An 18,647-nucleotide genomic window follows, 5' to 3' on the forward strand; every position below is an offset into this window, starting at 1 on the left:
GCTCGTTTCTGAGCCCAAGAAGGTACCGCCTTTGAAAACTAGTCCAAAAACGTATGAAGTCAGTGCAATAAAAAAAGGTACCATCTTATCTTCCTCTGTTTCGTTTCGTTTCTCTCGGTTGTCTTCAAAGGTGGACTAACGCGGCTACCGCACTGTTTTATCCAGTATAAAAACCAGGACGAGGGTACAAAAGGAAGAGCTGACCAAAGCCTGTCAATCCCACGATGGAGTCGGAGGCAGGAGATTTGTACAGCAGGACGGAAGAAAGTTGAGGGAAAATTCGCCCTATCAGGAAACGAAATCGGTGAAGGAGAAAACGAGACAGACAAGCAGAAACAAATAACGTTAGAAGGCACAGAGAAAAGGGGGGAACCCCCCCCCCGAAGATCAGACCCTTAGAGGGAACGTAAAGAAGATCAGAGTTCCAAATGAGCTCCAAAAGATGCAACAAACCCCGAAGTGCCGGCTTTGAGCTGCTGTTCCTGGGCTGCAGCGGTAGGAGGGAGTGGAGGGTTGTCAGAGCCACTCTCAGGCTCTCTCTTACCCCCCCCCCCAACCCCTCCCGCGGGCGTCTCTCGCATTCCCTGTCACAGCCGGCAAAAAAAGCATTGGCACGGCAGAGACGGGATCAGCTCAGAAAGTGAAGGGAGCGCCGAGAGGCGAGAGCAGCCCTAGAGCTCGAGGCGATCGGATGACCCTGCCCTGGGGAGGGGGTCCCTGCGACCCCCCCCGGCTGGAGATGAAAGAGGCTGGAGGCTTCACTCGCGTTAGAGGACTTTCCGTTCTTGTTCGAAAGAATTAAGTGGCGATAGATTGGAGAATCGGGGGGTGGGTGGGGGGAGGGAGTGGGGTTTTTGGGGTGGGTGGGGTGGGGGTGGGGGGCTGGAAGGATCGACGCTTTGCCGCTGGAATGGAGTTTGTGCTTGGTGGGACAGGATGGAAGATCAGCGGTTTCCCACCAATGAACCGCTCGGGGATTGACCGAGAGGAAGAACGGAACTGCGCGCAGTGAGAGGTAAGGCGCGCTAACTGCGAGCGTTAACCCACTTCCCTGAAAAGGGAGCCAAGGCTCGGGCTGCCACTTTAGGGCGTGGGTGGCTCAGATCAGATGGACTGAGGGTATTTCATTCCTTGGGGTGAAATCTTTAGCCCCCCCCCTTCCCCACCCCGGAACCTGCAAAGGTTACCTGCGGTAAAAGGAGCGGGAGGGATAGGAGATTCTGGGGCTTTCTTCTTCAGTCTGTGCATCAAGACTGAGGGCTTCTTTTATCGAGCCACGCGAGTGGTTTAACGTACGTAAATAGCGCGCGCTAGCCGCTACGGCCTCCTCTTGAGCAGACGGTAGTTTTTGGCCAGCGCAGGGGTTAACGCGTGATGAAAAGTCAGGCACGATAACCTCGCTAGCGCGGCTTGATAAAAGGAGCCCCGAGACTCTGAAATCTCTGAAACGTGTCCTTATGTAATGTAATGTAATGTAATTTGTAATGTAATGTAATTTATTTCTTATATACCGCTACATCCGTTAAGTTCTAAGCGGTTTACAGAAAATATACATTAAAATTAAAGATATGAAAATAATAAAGGCACTTAAAAAAATTCCCTTTCTGTCCCGAAGGCTCACAATCTAACTAAAGTACCTGTGGATTAATAAATTAATTAAAATAAAGATAGGGAATAGAAATAAACATTTTAACAAGACAGCATTGAATTAATTTTTTTTTTTTGGGAGATAGAAGAGAGGATCAAAGAGTAAATGCATAAGGGGAAACCATTAAACAATAGAATTCTGGCGAATTTAAAATGAACAGAAATGTTATCTCATCCCACAGGTGCCTCTCGAAAGAGCCGGCCCGGTTTTGGGGTTGCCTCGCGTTTTTCCGTCCCATTGCATGGCGCAATTAAAAGCCTCTTTCCGCAGATCGCATGAGGCTCCTTACTAATTAATTCTGGAGCAGAAAAATATTTCTCGCTGGGGATCTTTATTCATGCTCAGATCCAATTATATACTTCCAATTAGCAGCTCTGCTTTAAGCGAACAAATATTTCTGTAAAAAGAAAAAAAAAAAAAAAAACTCCCCCTCCCTCCCCCCCCTTTTTTTTTTCCTGTTGAATAAAACAAACAAAAAGTTTAGTCGGGAAATTTATGTTGGAATATTTGTCCTGTGGAATTGGCTGATACCTTGGGACCTCCTGCAATTTAGGGCTCCTTTTACGAAGCTAAACTGCCGGCTGCGCTAGCCGCTGCCGCCTCCTCTTGATAAAAAGCCACGTGTGATAAAGCCGCTAACGCAGCTTCGTAAAAGGAGCCCTCACTGCGCTCTATAAAAGTCCGACTTCCCAATCTGTCCCATATTTCAGGGTTGTGTCCTATCTGGCTCACATCAGCCCCCCCTATAGGACAGATGTTCAAAATTGGCTGAAAGAGCCCGTAACACCTGTCTACTTTTGAGAACTCCAGATGAGGTGCTGAGATATAGGGGGTGCTGAAAAGGGTTCATAGACAGTGGAGCGCAAGACAGAAACGCGCGGGGGGAAAAGTAATTTTTAAAAAGCTCCGATGGGGGGTTTGGGATGGCAACCCCCCCCCCACACACTTTATTGGTTAGTGTTCGCGCTGCTGTTGGAGGGGGGTTCGGGGCGTTGGAAACCTCCATTATAGCGAAAACGGAACTTTTTCTGATTTTTTTCGGGAAAAGTTCTGTTTTCTCTATAATGGGGGGGGGGGTTCACCCCCAACACCCCACCGCAACGGCAGCATGAACACTAACCAATAAAGTGGGAGGGTTGCCACCCCAAACCCCCAGTCGGAGCTCTTTAAAAATTATTTTTTCCCCCACGCGCTTCTGTCTTCCGCCGAATTGTCGGCGCGCTGGCGTCTGGCACGCGATTATCCCGTCACCGCTGAAAAGTTATCAGTCCGACCCACCAACTTCCTATATTCTGAGCGTTATTGTGTCACCGTGACCGAAAAGAGTGTTTTCTTATTTTGCTTCAGTGTCAATTTGCAGAAACGAAATTCTATGTTTTTGAACCTTAGTCATTCTCTTCTTGATTGGGTGGAGGAAGTTAGCCCATGTTGATGTCATTAAAATGGGCATTTTACCATTGGCTGCGCTATTTCATCACAGGTCCCGTTCAATAATGTGTCTTAACAGTAGCCCAAGTTAATAACTTTCCCCCTTTAACTAAAGAAAAAAAAGAAATCACTGTTATATTTAATAAAAGTGAGCCAAGTGCAGGACAATTAAATCACTGACGAGGTTGGCTCTTATTGGTGGAATGAGACATTATGACATCACAGTATCAGCTCTTTACACTACCAGCCCAACCAAGAAGAGAATGAGGTAGATATGGTTCAATCAATGATCTGAAACAATGTCAAAAGAGAGAATTACGTTTCTGCAAATTGGCACTTAAGTGAGATAAGAGAACGCTCTTTTCAGTTCCAGTGGCAAAATAATATAGGAAGTTGGTGGGTCGGGCTGAGAACTTTGCAATACCTCCTCACAGTGGCGAAGTAAGAGGAGTGTGGGGGAGGGGGAGGGGTCTGCCTAGGGCGCAGTCTTCCTAAGGGCATGGCACCCCTTCTCCTCTCTGTCCCCCCTCCACCCCTCTCCTTGCCGCGCTTGCACACCCCTTGCCTTCCCCGGCTGCCCACGTTGGCATTGGCGCTCTCTCTGATGTCACTTCTGGGACCCGTGCTTAGGAAAAGGCGTCAAAGGGCGAGCCGACACTGACCTGGGTATGCTGTTCACGCCAGAGAAGTTAAAAAGGTATGGGGAAAGGGAAAGGGACATGCGTGGCAGGGTGTGGGTGCCACTCACTCTTGCTTCGCCACTGCCCCTCATATACCTGTGTGAGTATTATGGGGCCTCACATTGTAGACCTGTGCTCTGAGGTCTAGGCTTTGCCATATATTGAAATTTAGTGTGACTTTTGGGAAGTTATAAAGTGAAAGGTTTAGAAAGCTTTAGACAAGTTCCTGGAGGAAAAGTCCATAGTCTGTTATTGAGAAAGACACAGGGGAAGCCACTGCTTGCCCTGGATCGGTAGCATGGAATGTTGCTACTCTGAGGATTCCGGAATCTTGCTACTCTTTGGGGACTCTGCATGGAATGTTGCTCCTATTTGGGGCTCCGGAATCTTTTGTTACTCTTTGGGATTCCAGAATCTTGCTGTTCTTTAGGATTCTGAATGGACAGGGATCTCAAAGTCCCTCCGTGAGGGCCGCAATCCAGTCGGGTTTTCAGGATTTCCCCAATGAATATGCATTGAAAGCAGTGCATGCACATAGATCTCATGCATATTCATTGGGGAAATCCTGAAAACCCGACTGGATTGCGGCCCTCAAGGAGGGACTTTGAGACCTCTGGATTGTTGCTACTCCTTGGGTTTTGGCCAGGTACTAGAGACCTGGATTGGCCACCATGAGAACGGGCTACTGGGCTTGATGTACCATTGGTAATGTAATGTAATTTATTTCTTATATACCGCTACATCCGTTAGGTTCTAAGCGGTTTACAGAAAATATACATTAAGATTAGAAATAAGAAAGGTACTTGAAAAATTCCCTTACTGACCCAGAATGGCTATTCTTATGTTCCTAAATATGATGATAATGGAAAGTGATGGTAGCGGAGGGGTTTTTCCCTCAGGGTCCACACCAGAGAAGGGATAATGTATCAGACACATAGATATAGTTTAGGCTTTCCCTCCCTCCGCTTGCAAGGTAATGGATGCAGTCCGATATAAAATAATGGAGATACAACACAGGATCTATTTAAATGTCTTGTAAAAGAAAAAAATACAGCGTACCCAAAACTATAACCCTAGGTGAAGAAACAGGTGGGACAAGCATGGTCATCCTTTCAGGACCATAAGGATCGTAGGCCAATTTTTGTGGTTTTGACGACATTTTTATGGTAAAAAGGGCTTGCAGATGCCAAAAAATTGATTTTTTTTGTGAAATATCATTATTTTTATTTTAAAAAATCACACTTCTGGCTTATGGACAGTGTGGCAAGTGAATCTTCTCGTCAATCTGGCAACGACGCTAATGAATGAATGTCGGAACCAGTTTGTTTACATAAAGGCAGTATCATATGGAATCCGTACATATCAAATTTAGAACTGTAGACTATCCCAATCAAAATGTATAGGATTTTAAAGTTATGGGACAAATAGGTCCCTTGGTCCTGAAAGGGTTAAATATTTGTAGTTACTTCTTCAAGGCAGCAAACAAAACTATATTTTCACCGATTCTTTCTTTGGAAGTTTAGTCAAAGGAGAGACTGTAGAGAAATTTCGCATGGCTAGTACAATTGTCTTCAACTTCTTAGTAAGTTTGTTTCATTGGCCTTTTTCACTCATGTACTTCTTGGTCTTCTTCCGAAGCATTTCTTTGGACTGGTTGACCTAAGAAGCTTTCTTATACAGCAGACGCTTTGCCATATGTCAAACGATCCTTCCGAAAATATAATATTCAGCTTCTGAAGCTGAACAGAAGTACAGCAGTGGCTGACAAGGGGGAGGTTTGGTTTTACTCACGTTTCCATATGGGATCTCAAGACGTGTTACAATCGGGTGCAGGATAGTCGTTCTTGGGAGCGCTGCATGCATGGATGCAGGGCTGCTGAAAAGTTCTCAGCCCAACCAAGAAGAGAATGAACGGGGTTCAATCAGTGATCTGAAAAAAGGTCAAAACACAGAACCTCGTTTCTGCACGTTGGCACTTAATGAAATAAGATAACACTCTTTTCAGCTCCAATGGCAAAATAACACTCAGGATTTAGGAAGATGGTTGGTTGGGCTGAGAGCTTTTCGGCATCCCCTTGTATGTCATAAAACTGAGCCAAGTACAGGACAATCAAGCCATTATGACATCACTGATGAGGTTGACTCTTATTGGTGGAACAAGGCATTATGACATCACAATCTCAGTTCTGGTTACCAGAGACTGAAACTCTTTACACTACCAGGGGGTGATGAAAATGTCTTAGTCCAACCAAGAAGAGAATGACCTGGATACGGTTCAATCAATGACCTGAAACAAGGTCAAAACAGAGAATTTTGTTTCTGCAAATTGGCACTTAACGAAATAAGAAAACACTTTTTTTCAGCTCCAATGGCAAAATAACACTCAGGATTTAGGAAGTTGGTTGGTTGGGGGCATCCGTGGAAAATCAGGGGCGGGAAACTGCACGGGGACACCAGGAAATTCTTTTTCACTGAAAGGGTGGTTGATCGCTGGAATAGTCTTCCACCTCAGGTTATTGGGGCCAGCAGCGTGCCTGATTTTAAGGCCAAATGGGATCGACACGTGGGATCTATTCACAGAGAAAGGTAGGGGAGGGTCATTGGGGTGGGCAGACTAGATGGGCCCTGGCCCTTATCTGCCGTCTATTTCTATGTTTCTATTTACTATGTTACCTGGAAGAAACCCAAAGAGTAGCAACATTCCAGAGCTGAGATTGTGATGTCATAATGCCTCATTCCAGCAATGCCTAAGAGCCAACCTCAGCAGTGATGTCACAATGGCTTGATTAGATGGCAACTTCAGCAGTTGGAACCTAAAACGATACCAGGTGGACTTTACAGCCTATGACCCAGAAATAGCAAAGAAGAGACAAGTTAATTTAATCATGTATTTGTAATGGGTATAACTAATGGGCAGACTGGATGGACCGTTCAGGTCTTTATCTGCCGTCATCCGTGGAAAATCAGGGGCGGAAAACTGCACGGGGACACCAGGAAATTCTTTTTCACTGAAAGGGTGGTTGATCGCTGGAATAGTCTTCCACTTCAAGTTATTGAGGCCAGCAGCGTGCCTGATTTTAAGGCCAAATGGGATCGACACGTGGGATCTATTCACAGAGAAAGGTAGGGGAGGGTCATTGGGGTGGGCAGACTGGATGGGCCGTGGCCCTTATCTGCCGTCTATTTCTATGTTTCTACGTTTACCTCGTACATGTAACAATAAGCTACTTTTAATACAGGGAAAGTTATTACCACTTTATCTGTCATCATCTTATGGGGACTAAAGACCAACTGGTCCATCCAGTTTGGCCAGAAATTGGAGACTCTGGTCATCTACCGCCAGAAATGCCCAAATCAACACTGCCTCTCCCCACTTAACACCTAGAAATAAAGGCCCAAACAAGCAAGTTGTAGGATGGCTAAACCTAACGTATCTGTAATGTAATGTAATGTAATGTAATTTATTTCTTATATACCGCTACATCCGTTAGGTTCTAAGCGGTTTACAGAAAATATACATTAAGATTAGAAATAAGAAAGGTACTTGAAAAATTCCCTTACTGTCCCGAAGGCTCACAATCTAACTAAAGTACCTGGAGGGTAATAGAGAAGTGAAAAGTAGAGTTAGAGGAAAAATAAAAATAAAATAAACATTTTAACAAGACAGCATTGATCTAATTACTTTGGAAGGTAGAAGAGAGGAGAGAAAGGAATAGATGCAGAAGGGGGAGCCGTTGAACAGTAGAATTCTGGAGAAATCTGTGGCTAGCTTTCCAGAGCCGTAGTCCCTGTTCAGTCTCTTACAAAATTGCGGAAGCAGTTTTTTGCGCAGGCCAGCATGCTGAATGCGCTGCGCTGCTCCAGACACTCATAGAGTTCAGCTGGAGCAGCGTAGAGCATTCAGCACGCCGGCCTGCGCTAAAAACCACTTCTGCAGTTTTGTAAAAGAGGGGATATGAATCTGCTGCTGTGATAATGATGAACATTCTCATCTAGCTGTTAAATCATTTTTATTGGAAGCTTAAACAATGTACTTGAGAGGTGACATGATCGAAACATTCAAGGTACTGAAGGGAATAGACTTAGTAGATAAAGACAGGTTGTTCACCCTCTCCAAGGTAGGGAGAACGAGAGGGCACTCTCTAAAGTTGAAAGGGGATAGATTCCGTACAAACTAGACAGTTGCGCGGGGACAGAAATCCCACCCATCCCCATCCGTCTCCGCCAGGATCCTCTCCGTCTCCGCCAGGATCCTCTCTGTCCCCACCCATCCCCGCAAGGAATTACCTCCATCCCCATAAAAAGCAGCAATTACTTCTGACCAGATCATCAATTCCACAGTTTCTTTTGTGTTTGCGCTGCTGTTTTCCTTGTGGAATCTCTTTGGTGGAACCCTTTTTTTATTTCTGTTTAGATAATTAACTTATTAACCTCCTCTTTTACTAAGGCTGACATGTGCATTATATTATATGGACGAACCCTGCTTCCAAAGCTTTCCATCCCCGATGGGAGTCCCGTGGGCCAGAGGGGGGTCCCCGTGGGAGTCTCGTGGGTTAGGGGGGATTCCTGTTCCCGTGCAGACCTCTAGTACAAATGTAAGGAAGTTTTTCTTCACCCAGAGAGTGGTAGAAAGCTGGAACGCTCTTCCGGAGGCTGTTATAGGGGAAAACACCCTCTAGGTCTAGGGATTCAAGACAAAGTGAGACAAGTTCCTGCTGAACCAGAACGTACGCAGGTAGGACTAGTCTCAGTTAGGGCGCTGGTCTTTGACCAGAGGGTTGCCGTGTGGGCGGACTGCTGGGCACGATGGACCACTGGTCTGACCCAGCAATTCTTATGTTCTTATGTACTTGAGACATTAAGGCAATCACATTTTAACAAAGCAATTTTTGTGGCTTCTCATATCCCTAAAAATCCCTGTCCTGAATCCTCCTCCCTCCCAACCCAACCTCATTATGTTGCAGCATCCCCCAAAAGGAGAAATTTTTGAAAAGCTCTCACCAGAGGAGACAGATGCTCCTTTTCTAACCCTCATCTGTGTTAAAAAGACAAAAAAAAAAACCCCCACAAGGCTTCCATTATTTTATTGGTTCTTACGAGAACATTTCAATACTCTTTATTGGATCTATCTTAAATAATTTAGCAAGACAATGAAACAGGAGTTGGGTGAGTGGGAAATGAATGGCATAGGAACAAAGTTTGGGCCCACCATAGAGACAACATTGAGACTAGCATAGAAACATAGAAAAAGACGGCAGATAAGGGCCGCGGCCCATCTAGTCTGCCCACCCCAAATGACCCTCCCCTATTTAACTCTGTGCAGACTACTCCCTCTGTGGGTCAGAAGAGGCACTGCAATCTAGTCTGGAAGGATTCTAGGTGTGTGCACAGGCTACACAGTGTCAGTTCCTTTGGCCTTTTAACACAATTTTTGAAAATTTGACACATTGGTTTTAATAATATTTTGAAATTCTATTTGATTTATGAATGTACAAATTCAATTTTGCATGCAAAGTGTTTAAGGCATGCCAATGAAACAAATGTGTGTTAATGAATGCACTTAGCTTTCAAAGATGATAAGGACATAAGAATTACCATACTGGGACAGACCAAAGGTCCATCAAGTCCAGTATCCTGTTTCCAACAGTGACTAACCCAGGTCACAGGTATCTGGCAAGATCCTGAAAGACTAAAACAGATTTTATGCTGCTTATCCTAGGACTAAACAGTGGATTTACGCAAGCCATCTCAATAATGGTCTAGACTTCTCTTTTAGGAAATAATCCAAACCTTTTTTAAACCCTGCTATGCTAACTGATTTCACCATATTCTCCAGCAACAAATTCCAGAGTGTAATTAAACGTTGAGTAAAGAGATATTTTCTCTGGTTTTAAATCTACTACTTAGTAGCTTCATTGCATTCCTCCTAGTCCTAGTATTTTTGGAAACAGTAAACAAGTAATTCACATCTGCCCTTTCCATTCCACTCAGTATTTTACTCTAGGTATTTACATATTGCCTATCTAAGTGGTTTACAATCAGGTATTCAAGCATTTGTTTCCTATCTGTCCTGGTGGACTCACAATTTATCTCATGTACCTGAGGTAATGGGGGGATTAAGTGACTTATCCAGGATCACAGGGAGAAGTGCAGGGTTTGAACCCACAACCTCAGGATGCTGAGGCTGTAGCTCTAACCACTACACCACACTCTCTTCCAATACAATAACAGAAGTGAGCTAAGTATAGAATAATGAAGCCATTGTGACATCACTGATGAGGTTGGCTCTTATTGGTAGAGTGAGGCATTATGACATCACAATATGAGCTCTGGAATGTTGCTACTCTTTGGGTTTCTGCCAGGCATTATGACATCATGGAAAGAGATTGGGCCTTGTAGACTGCCTTTTTGGAGTTTTACAGCCACACAACTTCAAGCATTTTCCCTGTCTGTCCTGGTGGGTTTACAATCTGTCTAATGTACCGGGAGCAGTGGAGGATTAAGTGACTTGCCCAGGGTCACAGGGAGCAGCGTGGGGTTTGAACTCACAACTTTGAGATGCCCTGGTTCAAAATCAGGGTTACCACAAATGGGGAGCAGGGGTGAGATATTGCGACAGGTCTTCAGTAATGAGCAGAACCACCTCCAAGCCATTTTCATGGCCGAACATACCGGGTAAAAGGAGTCAAGATTTTTAAGCTTCCTCAACTTTGGAATGATCTTCCACTTCTTTTAAGGAGTTCCGGTTCATTTCAACGTTTTCATAAATCTTTAAAAAACCATTTTATTTGCTAAACACCTTGAAAACTAATCTTCCCAAACTTAGTCTTATTCTTTATGGTTTTTATTTGTTAAGTTAATTAGTGTAAACCGAGTCGAGCTTTCTTGGACTGATGTCTCGGGATATAAAGCCAAGCATTAGATTAGATCCTGATGGTGCTTGTGAATGGCTGCCCTAAGTTATGCATCGGGTTAACTGAGCACTGGTCTGAATTTTGGCCAGTGCCCGGTTAACCTCCGGGTCAGCGCACATACCTGGATATTTAATGCTGGGAACAGTGAGTGCCCCTGCATTGAAGCCACTTATTGCTGCAGACGGAATATTACCCCCAAAGTAAATGATGGTAGAGAAAAGTCAGAGTGGCCCATCCAGCGGAAACATCTTCTATATTGGGCAGAAGCACATATACAATTGGTGAGAAAAAGAGATATGAATACGTTTGGTGCAACAGTCTGTATCTGGAAAAGCTAAGAGAACATAAGAATTGCCGCTGCTGGGTCAGACCTGTGGTCCATCGTGTCCAGCAGTCACACGGTGTCCCCCAGGTCAAAGACCAGTGCTCTAAATGAGTCCGGCCTCACCTGCGTACATTCTGGTTCAGCAGGAACTTATCCAACTTTGTCTTGAATCCCTGGAGGGTGTTTTCCCCTATTTGAATCCCTGGAGGGTGTTTTCCCCTACAACAGACTTCGGAAGAGCGTTCCAGCTCTCCACCACTCTGTGGGTGAAGAAGTACGGAATCGATCCCCTTTTAACTTTAGAGAGTGCCCTCTCGTTCTCCCTACCTTGGAGAGGGTGAACAATCTGTCTTTATCTACTACGTCTATTCCCTTCATGATCTTGAATGTTTCGACCATGTCCCCTCTCAGTCTCCTCTTTCCAAGGGAGAAGAGGCCCAGTTTCTCTAACCTCTCACTGTACAGCAACTCCTCCAGCCCCTTAACCATCTTAGTCGCTTTTCTCTGGACCCTTTCGAGTAGTACCGTGTCCTTCTTCATGTACGGTGACCAGTGTTGGATGCAGTATTCCAGGTGAGGGCGTACCATGGCCCAGTCCAGCGGCATGATGACCTTCTCCGATCTGTTCGTGATCCCCTTCTTAATCATTCCTAGCATTCTATTCGCCCTTTTCACCGCCACCGCACGTTACGCGGACAGCTTCAGTGACTTGTCAACCAGTACCCCCAAATCTCTATCCTGGGGGGTCTCTCCAAGTACTGCACTGGACATCCTGGAGAAGAGAAGCTGGTAAAGTAGTCAGGAAAGCAAAGATGCAAATGAAAGAAAAAATAGAAAACTTAGGGACAAGACAATCCGTCCTTTTTTTGGAGCCATGTGGTAACTCTAGCTCAGATTCTCCCAGGAATTGTTGCCCACAACCTGAAGTTTTTGTTGTAATATTTGACTGTGAGTGTGGCATGAGGTATGCTGAGTGTTATCTGACATGCAATTACATATTCACTTAGTACAAGACATAATTAGCAAGTGTTAGGTTTGAGGAGCTAGAAAGGGAAGAATTGTAGGGAAATCTCGGACAGCAAAAGCCAAGGAGCTTAACCAAAAGCAGCATCTCACTACAAGTGTGTAAATCTTGATGAAGAGAGAGATATGTGCTTCACGCACTTGCTGTGGTCTCGCCACCCTCTCCTCACGGAAGTCGCAGGCGAGGCTGCTGTGTAATGATCTGTTGCTTTTTCTGTCGTTAATTATATAGACTGGTGTCAGAAACAGCAAATAGCAGAGTCATCCCAGATGTGAAGCAGCGCTGAGGAAAGAGCTGGAGCTTGGGTTTGCGCGAACAGAAATGAGCGTGAAGAGACAGAGGACGGGGACCTTAGGAAGGTCATTTGCAGGACCTGCTTCGGAGAGATCAGGCTTTCAGGCTGTCCACAGCGAATAGGCATGAGATATGGAAGCCCTGAATATGTCTACCCTAGAGGAAAGGAGAGACAGGGGAGATATGATTCAGACGTTCAAATACTTAAAGGGTATTAACGTAGAACAAAATCTTTTCCAGAGAAAGGAAAATGGTAAAACCAGAGGACATAATTTGAGGTTGAGGGGTGGTAGATTCAGGGGCAATGTTAGGAAATTCTACTTTACGGAGAGGGTGGTGGATGCCTGGAATGCGCTCCCGAGAGAGGTGGTGGAGAGTAAAACTGTGACTGAGTTCAAAGAAGCGTGGGATGAACACAGAAGATTTAGAATCAGAAAATAAGATTAAATATTGAACTTACTGGGCAGACTTGCACGGTCTGTATCGGTGTATGGCCGTTTGGTGAAGGATGGGCAGGGGAGGGCTTCAATGGCTGGGAGGGTGTAGATGGGCTGGAGTAAGTCTTAACAGAGATTTCGGCAGTTGGAACCCAAGCACAGTACCAGGAAAAGCTTTGGATTCTTGCCCAGAAATAGCTAAGAAGAAAAAATTAAAAAAAAAAAAAAAAATTAAAATTGAATCAGGTTGGGCAGACTGGATGGACCATCCGGGTCTTTATTTGCCGTCATCTACTATGTTACTATGTTAGATTCATCTGAGCCCGGTGAAGGCAGTGCAAACCAGTAGGGTCCATGTCTAGTATATTCATTGCAGACAACCTGAGAATCGGACTAGCTCTGTCGTCCCTGAAGACCGGGGTGAGAAGCTGCACGTGTTTGGGTCAAAAGTTGCCCTCTGGGGGGGAGGGGGGAAAATGTATTAAAAAATTGGAACTATATCAAAATCATTCAAACCGCTTTCTGGCCTTATGTAATTTTCCTGCGCTTATTAATTGAAGGATGATCTAAGACAAATAAGAGATAAATTCCTTATTTTTACAATCACCGTTTTTCAAAAGGCTTAAACCCATTGCTGTGTTTTTAAAGGCATAGTAGGAGCTGAAACGCTACTTATCAGATGGGGCAAAATGGAGCCAGTGGTATGTTTTATCTCTTTGCACAAATGGAGTCCTGGTGGTATTCCTTGAAGAAGATCCAGCTCCATCACCACGGAGACAGTGGGGTTAAAACCAGGACTGGACCCAGCTATTCTTGTAGACATGAGGGCAGATAATCGTCCCAGAGACTGCTGACAGCACTGCTGCTTCTTGCTCTTCAGCCCTATTTTTAAGTTCACCTTTTATTAAAAAAAAAGATTAACATTTCGCCATTGGATATGGTGCTACTGACCCTAGATATGGATTTAAGGCTATTACTGGGAATGCGGACAGTGTGCCGTCTACGTAGAGAGCGGTGTCCAAGGTACTGCAGGCGAAAGTGTTGAATTCTATCCTACCAGCTGTTCTCTCCCTTCCTCTGTCCTCCACAAGCCGACCTGCACAATTGTATACAATTGAATTACCAAACTCCTGGACTTCTAAAGAGGATGGAATTGCTTGTTACTCTTTCCACAAGTAACAAGGACCAGGGGGACATGCAGCGAACTTACTAAGTAGAACAAACATTTCTAACAAACTGGAGAAAATATGGCTTCACTCAAGATATAGTTATACTCTGGAATTCATTGCCAGAGAATGTGGTAAAACACAGAGCAACATGCAAAAGGGGACAATATTATATTGGCATCAAGTGACCTATGAAAAAGAGAGAGAGAGAGAGAGAGAGTCAAGGGGTGGGGAGAAAGTGAAAAGAGACGCTGGACAGGGGGAGGGGGATGCTGTGCTGGTGAAGTTGTCAATATTGAAAGAGGGAATGCTGTATTGGAGCTGCCATTGCCCAAAGGGATTGAGAAGGTTTCAGTTGTTTGCGCAGGCCACTGATTAGCCAACAACTGGCTCTGACCCCAAAGAAAACTCCGGAATCCAAAGATAAGAACATAAGAATAGGCTTACTGGGTCAGACCCATGGTCCATCAAGCCCAGCAGCCCGTTCTCACGGTGGCCAATCCAGGTCCCTAGCACCTGGCCGAAATCCAAAGAGTAGCAATATTCCAGAATCTCAAAGATTGCAAGATTCTGGAACCCCAGATAGGAGCAACATTCCATGCAGAATCCTCAAAGAGTAGCAAGATTCCGGAATCCTCAGAGTAGCAACATTCCATGCTACCGATCCAGGGCAAGCAGAGGCTACCTCCATGTCTTAATAACAGACTATGGACTTTTCCTCCAGGAATTTGTCCAAACCTTTCTTAAAACCAGCAAAGATCTACAGTTTAACAGTGCTGATGTACTTCAAGGCATCCAGCAAAACATAACTCATAGACCATTTAGTGCGATAACATTTTTGCATGATGTAAGGTTATAAAAAAAAACCCTCTCACATTATCTAAGAACAGGGGTGCCCACACTTTTTGGGCTTGCGAGCAACTTTTAAAATGACCAAGTCAAAATGATCTATCAACAATAAAATTTTAAAAAAAAACACAAAGCACACTGTACGCATAAAAAATGTTAATTATCATTCCTATTCCAGGGTTTTTCAAAGAGGTCAAAGCAGATGACTCTATGCACTATCACCTCAGTAACAACCATACAAAAATAAACAAATATATCCCCCTCCCTTTTTACTAAACCACGATAGCAGTTTTTAACGCAGGGAGCTGCGCTGAATGCCTAGCGCTGCTCTCGACGCTCATAGGCTCCCTGCGCTCAAAACCTCTATTGCGGTTTAGTAAAAGGGGACCTTAGTGTAAAATATAGACAGCAGATATAAATTCAGACACATTTTGATCACTACATTTAAAATAAAATAATTTTTCCTACCTTGTCTGGTGATTTCATGAGTCTCTGGTTGCACTTTCTTCTTCTGACTGTGCATCCAATCTTTCTTCCCTTCTTTTAGCCTGTATGCTTCCTCTCCTCCAGACCTCATTCCCTCCCCCAACTTTTCCTTCCTCTCTCCCTGCCCTTTCTTTCTCTCTGCCTCCCTTTCTTTTTTTTCTGTTTCTCTTCTTTCCTTCTGTCTCCCTGCCTGCCCTTTTTCTTTCTTTCTCCCTGCCCTCCCCCAAGCCACTGCCACTGCCATCGGGGACCAGGACCCAAACCGCCACCAATAACAGGCCCGAAAGCTGATGCCGCCCCAAGCTCTCCCTGCTTCGGCCGACCAGCATTCCTCTCCCCGACATCAATTCTGCTGTCAGGGAGAGGAAGGCTGATCAGCCCAAGATCGCGATCGACCTACTGGGGGAAATGCTGCCGGCTCCTGCCTTCGCGGAAACAGAAAGTAGGCAGGACCCGGCAGCAAGAAGAGCAAATGCTTCACTAACCTGTCTCCCGCCTTAGCCCGTAGCGAACGCTTGCTTCAGGGCTCTCAACATGTGCGTGCCGGCTTCCCTTCTCCCCCCTCCCCCCCCCGGACATAACTTCCGGTTTCGGAGGGAAGAGAAGGGAAGCCAGCACGCACACTTTAGAGCCCCGGAGCATAAGTTTGCTGCTGAAATCTCCAAGCCGGGTTTTTTTGGGTTTTTTTATGTTCGGCAGCGGCGGCAGCAGCAGATGACAACAGGGCGGACCGCCCAGCTAAAAGGCCCTAGGGAGAACACTGGAGAGGAAGGCTGATCGGCCTGGTAGATCAGGACGGCAACACAAGTCTATCACGGAGCCAGGGATGGACTCCGCGATAGACTCACGTTGCCTTCCTGAGCTACCGGTCGATCGCGATCGACATATTGGGCACCCCTGTCTAAGAACATAAGAATAGCCTTACTGTGTCAGACCCATGGTCCATCAAGCCCAGCAGCCCGTTCTCAATCCAGGTCACTAGTATCTGGCCAAAACCCAAGGAGTAGCAATATTCCATGCTACCAATACAGGGCAAGCAGTGGCTTCCCCCATGTCTTTCTCAATAACAGACTATGGACTTTTCCTCCAGGAACTTGACCAAACCTTTCTTAAAACAGCTACGCTATCCGCTCTTACCACAACCTCTGGCAACGCGGTCCAGAGCTTAACTATTCTCCGAGTGGAAAAAAAATTTCCTCCAATTGGTTTTAAAAGTATTTCCCTGTAACTTCATCAAGTGTCCCCTAGTCTTTGTCATTTTTGGCGGAGTGAAAATTCGATCCACTTGTACCTGTTCTACTGCTCCCAGGATTTTGTAGACTTCAATCCTATCTCCCCTCAGCCGTCTCTTTTCCAAGCTGAAGAGCCCTAACCGTTTTAGTCTTTCCTCATACGAGAGGAGTTCCAGCCCCTTTACCATCTTGGTCGATCTTCTTTCGCTCTGTATTATGGTATAGAGCTTAACAGGTTTTTCCAATGAGAGACAGACACTCTGCCCATCTGCAAAGGCTGCTATATTGCCAGTATGAATGCTGCAATTCTTCACCCATCCTCCCGCAGCCTACAGCTGCCTCAGCCTGCTGTTATCTCTGTCCTATTTTAAATGCAGGAAGCTCTCTGCAGCAAGTTCTTTTTTCCCTACAGTGTAATCATTATGTCAGAAAAGCATTTTCTCCTAGGACAAGCAGGATGAGTCAGCCACACATGGGTGTTGTCCCAACACCTCCCAATTTGCAGATAAGCTCTCCAATAGCTCAAAGAGATTTTTTTTTTTTCTCTGAGCACGTGCAGTGCCCGGGCCCCACTGGACATGCCCGAGCCCTACCCATTTCCCCCTGCTTCCCCCTAATCCCCAGTCTTTAGTTTCCGCCCGTTCCCATCGGTCGGATTTTTCTACAGCTCTCCATTACAACTTTTCTACTCATCAACTTGAAGATGCCTGAATCATCTAAAGAAACAACTGGGATGCAGGAGGAGGATGAACACACTGGATCCTCATGAATTGTGCGCCCACTGTTTGGATCCGGCGCTCGAGGTTTCCGTGTGGCTTGCATTGTGCGCACATGTCACCACGTGCACGCAAGCTAAGGAAGAGGGCACTGAAGACTTCATGAAGAGAAGTGAGGCCCGAGAATCTTCCTCCAGCAGCCATCCTCATCGGAGCGTAGCAGCGGGGGATCCACAGACGAATCCGGTGAGGAGCCTCCAGGACATCCTGGCTCAGTCAACTCCCCCCGACTGCAACTTGCCCGGTCGAGAAATCTCTCCCGGAGGTCCTGCATGCTGTTGCTAGCCGCCAGCCCCTGCAGGAAGCCGAAAGGAGTCTCACCAGACCGAGAGATCTCTCCAGAAGTTCCTGCATGTTGCTGCTTATAGCCAGGCATGAAGAGAAGTGAGGCCCGAGAATCTTCCTCCAGCAGCCATCCTCATCAGAATGCAGCAGCGGGGGATCCACAAGCTACAGTGGCAAGGAGCCTCCAGGATGCCCTGGCTCAGCTAATCCCCCCGCCTGCACTTGGCCCAGTAGAGAAATATCTCCCGGAGTCCCTGCATGTTGCCGCTTAGAACCAGCCTCTGCAGGGCAGCCGATAGGAGTCTCGCCAGACCGAGAGATCTCTCCAGGAATCCCTGCATGTTGCCACCTACAGCCATCCTCTGCAGGGCAGCCGATAGGAGTCTTGCATGCTGCTGCGTAAATCCACAGCCTCTGCAAGCAACAGATCGGGGCTTTCACCCTCCAGACGGCATGCTGCCTCTTACAGCCAGCCTCTGCAGGGAGCCGATTGGGGTTCAAAGGTAAGTCCTATCTGCTTGTTTTTGGGAAAACCTCTGATAATCTGTTGCAGCCCCAAGGGCTCTGCCCCACCCTCCTCCCAATCTGAATTTAAGGAGAAATAATCTCCCATGCTTCTTTCCCTTGGAGGGGACCTGCAGACCTCTCCCCCCAGTAGGAGACATGCTGCCCCAGAGTTCAGCTTATAAAGGACATGCTGAAAAAAAAACAAAAAAACCCCAACTCGGGTCCTGCAGAGTCTACAATTCACACCTTTCCCACCCTGCCCCCCTCCCCCTCTCATGTTGGGAACGAGGAGTCTACCTTTCTCAGCAGGGTGCTGATATCTTCAGAGATGCATGTCAGACCATGCCTCTCCAAAGGTGGGGGTTTGAAACTCCTCAGTCTAAAAAGCTGTTTGCTCTTCATAAAACCTAGGCAGAGTGTTTTTCCAGCTAGCATGAGGGACTCTGTACTATTCATGATTTCTATAGCACTGAAAGGCATATGCAGCGCTGTACAGTTTAATATACAATAGGCAGTACAGCAGGAGAAGCCCACTCAAGAGGCATTATCACTCCTCTTTCTCTGCCTCCAGGCACAGTGGGAAACGCAGCCAGGAG

At 46.0% G+C, this 18,647-nt stretch overlaps 1 protein-coding gene across 1 annotated transcript in view; it reads left to right on the top strand.

Moving 5' to 3' along the window:
• The first annotated feature begins 883 nt into the window (after positions 1–883).
• KCNJ12 (potassium inwardly rectifying channel subfamily J member 12) overlaps positions 884–18,647 on the top strand; it is a 49,904-nt gene continuing 32,140 nt past the window's right edge. The window contains exon 1 of the mRNA XM_033962757.1: positions 884–1,015. The gene's annotated coding sequence lies outside the window, so the exon portion shown is untranslated. The remainder of the gene's footprint in view (positions 1,016–18,647) is intronic.

The sequence above is a fragment of the Geotrypetes seraphini genome, chromosome 11 (assembly GCF_902459505.1).
Source record: "Geotrypetes seraphini chromosome 11, aGeoSer1.1, whole genome shotgun sequence".
In the NCBI taxonomy this organism is placed as follows: domain Eukaryota; kingdom Metazoa; phylum Chordata; class Amphibia; order Gymnophiona; family Dermophiidae; genus Geotrypetes; species Geotrypetes seraphini.